Source organism: Mustela nigripes, chromosome 4 (genome assembly GCF_022355385.1).
Source record: "Mustela nigripes isolate SB6536 chromosome 4, MUSNIG.SB6536, whole genome shotgun sequence".
In the NCBI taxonomy this organism is placed as follows: Eukaryota; Metazoa; Chordata; class Mammalia; order Carnivora; family Mustelidae; genus Mustela; species Mustela nigripes.
The window spans coordinates 174,887,227-174,897,441 of record NC_081560.1 but is presented as its reverse complement, the minus strand read 5'-3'; positions in this window follow the sequence as shown (position 1 = coordinate 174,897,441).

The following is a 10,215-nucleotide window of genomic DNA, read 5'->3' as shown; positions in this document are numbered from 1 at the left end:
TACTATGGCCCTCAGGGGGAACTGTGTTTTGAGAGGAGACCAGGAAAGCCCTGGTAATACGACACACGCTTCGCTGTCTTAGGAAATCCTCCCAAAGTAAATGGAAAATAGGGTGCAGAGGATGTGCTTATTTCGGTAGGTCAACTTTCCTGCCCCTGAAACAAATTCCCTTCATGCCACGCTCCGCTTCATGCTCTCAACTCTTCTCCAGAAAGGACACCAAGGTCCCCCTCCTGCCCTCTGGGGAGCCGCTCCACCCTGGGTGAACCTGGAGCTGGTGAGAAGGGACATGTCCCTGACTTCCCCGCCTCTTGTGCTGAGGCACATCCTCCTGCCCTGTGCCCAGACCCTCAGCTGCCAAGGGGCTCTCTGAAAGGTGAGGGCGGGAGGGGGTGGGGAGGGGACTTCCTCCTGAATGCAGGCCACTGCGCTCCCTGGCCAGAAGGACGCAGAAGCTTAAGTTAATTCTGAGAACACTTCTCCAGAGCCAGGCATAGGTGAAATTCAGGCAGGCTCTTTTTTGGTGAGGGAACCGGGATCCCAGAGAGTAGGTGAGGCAGGGGCATTTGGGGACCACAGCCCCGCCCCCTCCTGCTGGGAAGCTAATCTGAACCAACCAATGGGAGAGGGCGCTGCCTCTCAGGCTCCAGCCAGTCAGCTGGCGAGATGTGCGCATGCTCAGCCCTAGCCTTAGCAGGGCTCTCTCTGTGTTGTGCTGGGACCGAAGGGCTTTTGTTGGGGGCTTGTGTTAGGCTGGCCTGGACAGGGGTTGCTGGTGGGGTGGGCAGGGTTCCAGCCACCCCCTTCTCAAGCCAAGCCCCTGGCGCAGGAGGACCCTACAGAGCAGGGGCAGAAGGGGGGGCTCGACCTACCATTCTTCAAACAAGTCACCCAGGACACTCCGCAAAGCTGCCCCTTTGCCTCCAGCAGGGAATAATGAAAATGAACTTGTCATTTTCCTGAATGGACATATTTTTTGGCTGACTCAGACTCTTCTAGAGATAGTATTAGTGAGAAGTAAGTGAAACTTCAGTAGGAAGAGGAACAAAAAGGCTCTTATTCCCCAAGATGGAACTCCAAAGTACATTTTGAGCAGAAAAACCTATTTGAACGGTTCCTCCTGCCTTAAAAAAAACAATGATAAAAAACCAGATAGTAATTGCGGTGTCATTAAAAACAATGACAACTCAAAGCGGCATGTTCCCATTTCTCAAAATTTTGCACTGCAATGTATGGCAAGGGAAAAGCCAGAGTACCTCTTGACTCCAGGATATCAAGTTCTAAATTTTCTATGATTCCATGTATTTTCAGCTATAAAAAGAATAGCATCAGGTTTTTTGGAAAAGGAGGGAAATAATATATTGATTTTATTTTCCCCTTCTCCTATTCATGACCTCACAGCATCTCCTAATGACAAGAACCAGGCTTTAACTTTGGTTTCAAGTTCAGCCCAAGTTTGGAAGTTAAGATGGAGACTTTGCAGTTCCTATCTTTGGCAGAGAGGGGATGGAGAAAGAAAAGAGAGAAGGAGCTGGGGAGAGAAAAGGGGCTGGTGTTTGCAGAGGCAAACAAACCAGGCAGCACCAGGGAAAGTTACATTTGGAAATGACGTTGGAAGAGGACCTGTCCAGAGGTTCTCAAGCTTTTTATCGATTTGTCTGTCTATCTAGCAGCAGGACTAGGCCCCCCTCCCTCCACCCTGCATCTTTTCCCAAGTGACATCGTAAGCAAAGTCACAGTATCTAAAACTGATAAAAGTAGAGTGTCTCCCAGAGCAGCATGCCTGGGCATTCCTCCATACTTTCTCCTCCTGAACACCCCAGGCTCCTAAATACACCAAGGGCAAACCACAGATCCAACCCAGGTCCTGAATATGCTGATGAGGAAGCCAAGGTGCAGAGAGGGGAAGTAATTCACCGGAGAAGAGATGGAAGTTTCTCTTAGATGACGTGATAAAGACCTAGTAGAGACAGGCCTAGAAACTTGGAAATGAAGTCAGGTGGGGGGTGGAGGTTAGTAGAGGTAGGGATAAAATAGCTGACCATGAGATGGCCTTGAGGAGTTGACTGTATAGATTGTGCAGAGCATTGTTTGGGGGAGCCTGGAGACTTCACAGGCTCCCCATGTCCCTTCCTTACTTGTCACCAGCTCTTCCAATTCCTGTGTCCCCCACACAGAGATGGTTATAACTTACACATTTGACAGAGGGAAAGAGGAACAGATACCAATGGCAGTGACTTTAGAAAGTCTTCTAGTCATGGGGGATCTGGGGAGGGCAGTCAGGTTAAGTGGCTGACTCTTGGTTTCGGCTCAGGTGGTGATCTCAGGGTCATGGGATCGAGCCCTGCGTTGGGCTCTGTGCTGAGCCTGGAACCTGCTTCAGACTCTCTCCCTCTGCCCCTCCCCTCCACGCTCTCTCTCTCTCTCTCTCTCTGTGTCCACAATGAACTAATTAATTAAAAAAAAAGAAAGTCTCCCAATCATTAATTGAGAGCACCATTGCAAATTTGTTGCATACGATTCTCCACTTTCCTACTATACCCGTGACAGGCATTCCTAATCAATCATAGCACCTTTCCCTGCTGAGCCAAGATACAACCTCACAATTATTTCCAACCCAGCACTCCAGACCACCATCACCAATTAATCAAGATCTGGCTCATCAGATGAAATTTCTTTGCTCTCCCCGGTTTGTGGATGTGAAAACAAGCGCATTGTGTCTTGTGCCCTGGTGTCACGGCCACACATTTTGATGGACTGCATGTCAGAAGACAAGCTTGGAACTGCATTTCTCAGGATTCTTTTGCCTGTGTAAGTTCAAGTTAGAGTCCACCAGTGAGGCATTCCTGCAAGAATTGGGGGGTGGGGGACAGCCGGCCTTCTCTGGTGGCCGATGCAGCTTGATGCCTGGGTGAAACTTAGACTTGAGCATTGTATGCCGGGGAGCCGCGGGCTACTGGGGATGGTGGTGGCAGCAACTGCTGACATTTTGGGGTCCTTTGCAGTGTCCTAGGGATCTCCTGTCAATCACCCACCTTCTGGTGGCCGCTGGCCTGAACTTTGCTTCCCCGGTCTCTCCAGCAACCATGCAAGACGCAAGTCTCCAGTTTCCCGCAGCTAAGCCCTTCCTACCTGGAATACCTAGAGTGGCTTCTGTTTTCCTGACGACCCCCCCGTCTCCCCCAAGTGACTGCAATATTATTAACACCTTGAGGGTGAGGAACAGAACTTGGCAGCAGAATCAACTTTCCCCGTCCTTGCTAAACACCAAAGTCAGATTCTTGTTGAGTTTAACCTTCCTGTCTTCTATGTGATTTCTGTGGTCCACCTACACAGGAGGCAGAAAAGGAAGCAAGGGGAGAGAGAGTTCCAGAGAATCAGAAGAGTGGCTTCATGGAATTTAGAGTCAGAAGGACCTTTATACAGACACAGAAGGGCTCGCTTCATGTGACTGATGGAAAGGACCGAGGCCGGGAGCATTCGAATCTCTCTGAGCTGGCGCGAGAACCCGGGCCGGCTGACCTGGACCAGTTCTCGTTCTTGGCCCCGAGAGTCTCAAACAAGGGGCACTCAAGTGAGTTTGCAAGTTAGGCAGAGCCAAGCCGAAATGTATCCCGGAACAGGCTGGCCGCTTTGATGTGAGGTAGTAAACACCTGGCTGGAACAGGAAGCCGAGGTGAGTGGGGAGATTGCACGTGAGTTTTCTGCTCTGCCCCGGGGAGGCAGGCAGCACGGGGCCGGTCTCATAACAGCATAAGAACACAAAAACCACATTGCCCTCATCCTTACCCGACCATGGAAACCCTATCATGTTTCCATCTGTTAACAGGCAGCTCATCTTCAAGAAATTCCTGTTTCTATGTCTGACTGTTGGATAATGCATCATGGAGTCGAAATGAACTGTGGTGTTTCCCTGTTGTAATCATCCTCCTGCCCCCACCCCCATCAGCTTTGGGGTGGTGGCCATGTCGCTTCAGATTCCTGGTGGCGAGTCACCACATTTGCAGAGGAAGAATTTTCTGGAAGACCAGGAGGGCAGCAGAACTACACTTGGGCCACTATGCCCTGGACAGTGGCTGTCCCCCAGGCATGTTGCCAGGTCCTGGGTGCACAAGATCTGATGGCTGGCACGGCCCCGGGATGCTGGATCCCTTCTAAGGCTGCTGCCTCTGAACATGGCTGTGGCTGCGACAGGTACTTGGAGAATGAATTCTTCACCCACTTTCTATTTTGAGTTGGCAGCTCCAGGTTCATTATCTGCTTGGGGCATCTGGAGAGGCCGGATGTCCACTTTCCCCCAACCTCTGGCATCTTTAGCTTCCTCTGGCAGCTAAAGGGGTCCTCTAATGGGTTTTGATGGCTGACTGGTCCATGGCCAGTACCCATGGCGGCTTCTATCTTCATGGTGTGGCTTCAGAGGCTCCCTTCTCTCCTCCTGGCACTGCTTCCTTTTACCCAAGAAACTTTCAGGCAAAAGCTCATGTTTTTGGGGTTTCTCTGGACTTAGCCATTCCATTGTTTTCTCCTCAGTGTGAATGATCGGCAAGTGGGTTATTTTCCAGAGCGCCCCCGTCTGGCCCTCTCACGTGGGACACTGCCCCAACTTTTTGTGAATGCCATCTCATGGTGGGATGTCAGCCACCGCGTCAGCCCGACACTCGCTTCCCCGGAGAGGGGGGGCCTGGGTTGGAGATGCTCCCAGCTGTGGTTCTGGAGTCTTCCAGCTTGTCTTTCCTCCCCCTGGGGGAAGACCTGGGGTGAAGCCTGTTCCACTGAGGCGCCAGACTCTGCTAGGTGGACATGCCGATACATGTCCTCCTGAACGATTTCTGAACCGTTGGCAGCTCGGCCTGGCGGCCGCACATTCCCATTGTCACCACTGGTGCTGGCTGTCAGTTTCTGTTTACGGCACATTTCCCAGGCACTAGCCAGTGTGCTAAGCATCCAACCCAAATTAGCTGCTTTAATCTTCTACACTTCACAAAGAAGGCAACGGTCGCCTATGCCACACAGCCAGCGTGGGGCTGGGGTCGGAACCCAGGCAAACCCAGTCTCTTCCTCCTGTCCGAGGCTCTTTCCCCCCAAGGCAGCCCCCTTCCCAACCTTCTCCATGAGCTCTACAAGGAGATGGAAAATCATCTCAGGTTCATTTTCCCCACAAGGCAGATGCTCCCAGCCCCTGATGGTCAGGACACCCAGACAGTCTGACTGCTCAGGGTTCCGACACTCTTTTGGGCAGGTAGGCAGTGGGGTGGCTGCCCAGCAGGACACAGAGGGAGGGACAGAACCTCACCAAGTTTTACCTTTTAAGTGCTAGGAAGGAACTAGGAGCTTTTCTTACACTTGCACCGTGGAACTAAATGAACCAACCAAATGAGGAAAGCAAGGCTATTTATTCTGAGCTTACTACGGCAAGGGAGTCAGCCCCCACCCCAACCCCCTGCACTCTGGCAGACACTCAAAGGCAGGCAGAGGAGTGGGAAAGCTTTTTAGAGGAAAGGCAGAAGTTTCGAGTGGGCCCTGACTGGTGGCCGTCGGCCTGGGGAAGCTGTGGGGGGTGCTCACAGGAAGCATGCAAGGCATCTGATGTGCTTGGTTAGGGTACATAGTTTGGCTTTCCCTGGATGGTCCTAAGTTGGAATCAGGGATGACCACTAGGGAGGCTCTCAGTTATTACCCGAGTCCTGATTCTTCGGGGCTGATGGTTATAGATGTTCCTGTTTAGCTCCCTGGACTGTCACTAGAGATAGTGGCCAGGCTTCCTGGGCTGTTGGTAACAGATAAGGGGGCACTGTGTGCTGTGGATCGAAGTTCTCTTCTTACTTGTGGTCATTGTGCCTTTGCATTTTTGGTTATACGTAATCCTCACAGCAGCCTATCCTACCAATGAAGAAACTGAGGTCCAAGGAAGTCAAGCAGCGTGCCCCAGCTGACTCCCCGACTCCACATTTGTCCCTTGTTTAACCCGAGCACCAGCCAGTGTCCTTCCAGACACAAATCAGATGGCATCTTTCTTTGGCTTCAGCTTCCCAGTACTATTTAGCTCCTTTCTCTTAGAAGGTGATCATGTGGCTTCTCTCCCTCCCCTGCCAGACTGAAAGCCCCACCAGGGGAGCGGACTTACCCTGTTCTGTCGTGTTCCTCGTGTCTGGTCTGTAGGACGTGCTCCGTAAGCACCTGGTGATGGAGTCGGTGATCTTTGACTCCGTCCTGCCATGACTGCTCTTCATGTTCTTGAGACAGTGCTTGGGCTCCTCCCTGACCTGTGGCCAAGAGAAAGGGGGACCTCAGAGCCAGGCTTAGGCTGTGACTACAGGGGCTGCCTGTGGCCTCTCACTTTGGGGTGAACTGGGCCATGACTGAGCAAGCAGCCCCCTGAGGAGAGCCTGTCCGACAGCAGGTGCCCCAGGTCACTGAGGGTCACATGGATCCTGTCAGATACTGGGGAGAGTCTTCCAAAGTCACATTTGCCACCATCCCTGCATCGTGGTCCAGGAAGTGAGGCTCAGGGAGGTTAAGGCCTCCATCGGAAGTCCCTGGCAGTGCGGAGACGAGTTGCGGTTTAGCCCAGATCTGCCCGCCTCTAGAGAACATGCTTCCGCCTGACGCCTGAAAACATCACGAGCTACCCCCGCTGCCCCTCAGCTCCCTCCTGTGTCCTCCTCCCCACCCCCCCCAGCTGTGTGTCATTAGGAGGGGGGCGTCTCCAGGTGGCGGCAACAAAATACATACAAAGTAGTTGAGGAGAGGAAGTCTGCAGAATGGGGTTGTTCCCAGTTGTGATCTTTACAACACGCATGACATAACCTCATGCAGCTCATAAGCACTTTTCAACTTTCAGCACCTCCAGCGGGTACCATACCCTGGCGTCTGCCCAGCCTGTCTGTGCAGGAGGCTCAGCTCCCGGGTCCCTGGGACCCCAGCAGCTGCCTGGGGTGGACTCCAGCTCTGACCCTAGGAAGATGCCACGCTTGTCCCAAGGCCTCCCTGGGGATTGGCTCCCCTACATGGACCTCACTGGGCAGGGCAAGGAGGGGTCCTGGCTTCAGAGGCTTTGCCTGGCTGTCTTGAGTTTGTCCCGCCCAGGGCAGGACTGGTCCTGTGACCACGGGAACAGCCACAGAACCCTGGGCAGAGGAAGAAACCCTCAGGGCCATGGCCAGGTTGCTCACCCGCGCACCTAAGCTTCAGCCGGCTCAAGTGACACATGCTGGGGACACTTGCTACTGACTTGGTCCCTTCATGCTGCGTGACTTTAGCCTCAGCCCTTGTCCTGGACTGGGCTGGGCCCTCCCTGACATCCCCCCCCCCCCCCCCCCCGTCCTCACATGGTTCCCTTTCTCAATGACCCTGAGACAGCCCAAATTCAGATGGCTGTTTTGACTACTTCAGAGACAAAACCCAAACTCTACAAGGCCTGCGAAGCCCCCAAATGTGACGTCAGGGTTGTCTGTGGCTGGGATTAATCTACATGTCTCTAGGGATGTGTCTATGAGAGAGCTGCTTGACCTTTGTCCCCCAAACCAGTGGCTCCTCCTGGGGAGTCGTTCTGCTCACAGTCTTGCAGGCCAAGCCCTCCCATTTTTGCAGATCTGCAAACTGAGACCCAGAGGTGAGAGCAACTTGCTCGGGGTCCCATGGCTGGACCAGAGCCAGAAGCTGGTCCCGGGATGTTGGAGGCCCAGGATGGCACTCTCTCCATGATGGCTGGGGGCTCTGAGTTAGACAGTACTGGCCGGGTTCCTCTCACCCGTGGCTGGACATCAGGGAGTCAACAAGAGTTGTGGTCTTCAGGGCCCTGCTCAGCAAGCCAGCAAGTGACTGAGAACGATCTATTTTTGACATCCATAACTGTCCCTGCTTAAGACTTTCTACCCTCTCCCGCCAGATTCTTGATCTCTTTGATCCCCAGCAGCAAACTTTTCCTGAGACGGTTGCTCACCTGGAAGCTACAACTGAGAGCCACGGCTCGGGGTAGGGTATCTCCTCTAACCAGGGGAAGAAAGCCAGGACGGTGGCGTTCCTGTACCGGCCTGAAACCACTGATCCCCACCACCCTTTGGATGTCCCTTCTATCCAAAGTCAAGTGCATTTCATTTTGCAACTGAAATTTGACTCCATTTTAGGGGAACCAAGGAAGAAGACAGACCCAGGTCATGGTCTCCCCGGCCGGACTCCAAACATGAAGTCTTGCTGGTTTGTGCTGATGTCACCCAACCAAGACTTGATGCGAAAGTGGGAGAGAAAGCTGCAGGCTGGGGGAGGGGTGGTGTTTGCCGGGAGGGGGGAAGGGAGGAAAGATGAAGGTCTGCTTGGTAATATTGGAGAAGGGAACATGTGGGCACTGGACCGAAAGTCAGGAAACGGCTGTTCTATTTTTGGCTCAGAAATCAGCGTGCTGGGTGGCCTTGAGCGGGTCACTTCCCCCCTTCGAGCCTCAGTTTCCTTATTTTAGAAAACCAAATGGAGGATCTCCAGGCTCCTTTCTGTTCTAAAGAGCCTCTGATTCGAGCTCGGTCCTGGGCCATGAGTGAAGAAATGACTCAGTTTCCTTTCATTACTTGGGTCCCTCCGCGCCTCCCAGATGGGGCTGGGAACAGGAGCGGACACTCATCGGGCCAGCTAACCTGGGCCCCAGCGACCGGCCAGCAGCCTGGGCCGTGGGCAGCCTCTGCTGAGGAGGGGAGAGGGGTGCGGGCGGACAGGCGGGACAGGCACTGAGTCCGGGCACCCCAGGGCGGGGACTGGCGCCCCGGCCTCGGTGTGGATTCAGGCTTTCGCGTCAGCTTCTCGAGGCTCGAATGTCATGAGATGCTGCTTTTGATCAATGGAAAACAGGGAAAGCAACAAATAATAACATCCATTTGCTGGTAATTCCAGTCGTTTGTGGCATTTAATTAGCATAATTGACCTGAATCGGACCTTTTTCTCCACCTGAATTTAAAAATCCATCACTGCTCCCCTACCCCATGACATCTGAGAAATTTTCTTTTTTTTTTAATGAGGTTTTAACTAAAGCCTAATATCAAAACACCATCTAATACTTTTATCTCATTGAAGACATTTGATGCTTATTAAAATATTATTGCTTTAAGGCTTATTTTGATTTTTTGCCCAAGAGTGTAGGCAGAGCCTTGGTACTCAGATAATAACAAAGAAACCTTAAACATGAAGAAAACACATGAAAGGTAATATGTTCCCCATTAGTCCCAGTATCATTTCCCCAGGATTACTGCTTTCCAAATATAGCATTAGTTTAAAAATAAAAAGCCGTTTACAGTAATGGGACACTTGCTAGTACTTCAGAGCATATGGGCCCTCCAAGGGGCTTGGACGACAGCTTCATTAAGAGGGACTGCAGGGGAGTCTTTTAAAAAAGAATCCCAGCATGCCTACTCAAAGGCCCCCCAGACAGGCCACCAACCTTGACCCAAGACCCGTGTCAAACCAGCCTCTTAATTCCTCTTTCCGAATGGCTTTCCCTGGTGCGCTGTTGGTCCCAGAGATGAAAACATTTGGGAAGTTGACAAACAATCAGTTGGGCGCCACCTGGGAGAAGGAACATCCCAGAACTCTGCATTGTGGCCTCACAGGCCATCCCTGGGGAAGGGGTCCTTTTGGAGGTGGGGGTGTCTTCAGTTCTGGGAGACGCAGGGGAAGTAAGCTCAGTTGGGAGGATTTGAGGCATTCAGGAAGTACACGTGTCCTGTGTACAAGTTTGGTTCATCTGGGCCAGACATGTCACTGTTTTGGCTAAGGATATCTCAGATCCATTTTCAGGGGGATGAACTCATCTAGCTAAGGGACAGGACAGTCCCTGTAGGTAGACGGGCTACCTCAAGTGCGGGGAGGGCCACTGCCGTCGGCTTCCACCGGCTGGCCTGCGTCCAGCACCCACCGGAAGCGTCCGGCTCACAGAGGGCCCCTGAACAGACTCATGTTACACGTTTGCTATTTTGGTCCAACAATGCAGGCCCCTTCCGGTATTGGGAGCTGGTCTCCTGGCACTCATCAGGCACTCGGCTTCGAGAGGCCTCAGGGAGCCAGGGAGCAAGCTTCCAGCTTGAAGGGAGGGAGAAGGTCTCCTGGTTTTAAATGCCCGCTACATGCCAACCATGTCTTGTTGTCAGCAGAGAGGGGACGGTCAAGAGGGAGCGATGAAAGCGAACGGAGAGGCGCTAACAAGAGCCGGAATGGATTGCTTCGAAGCCTGCC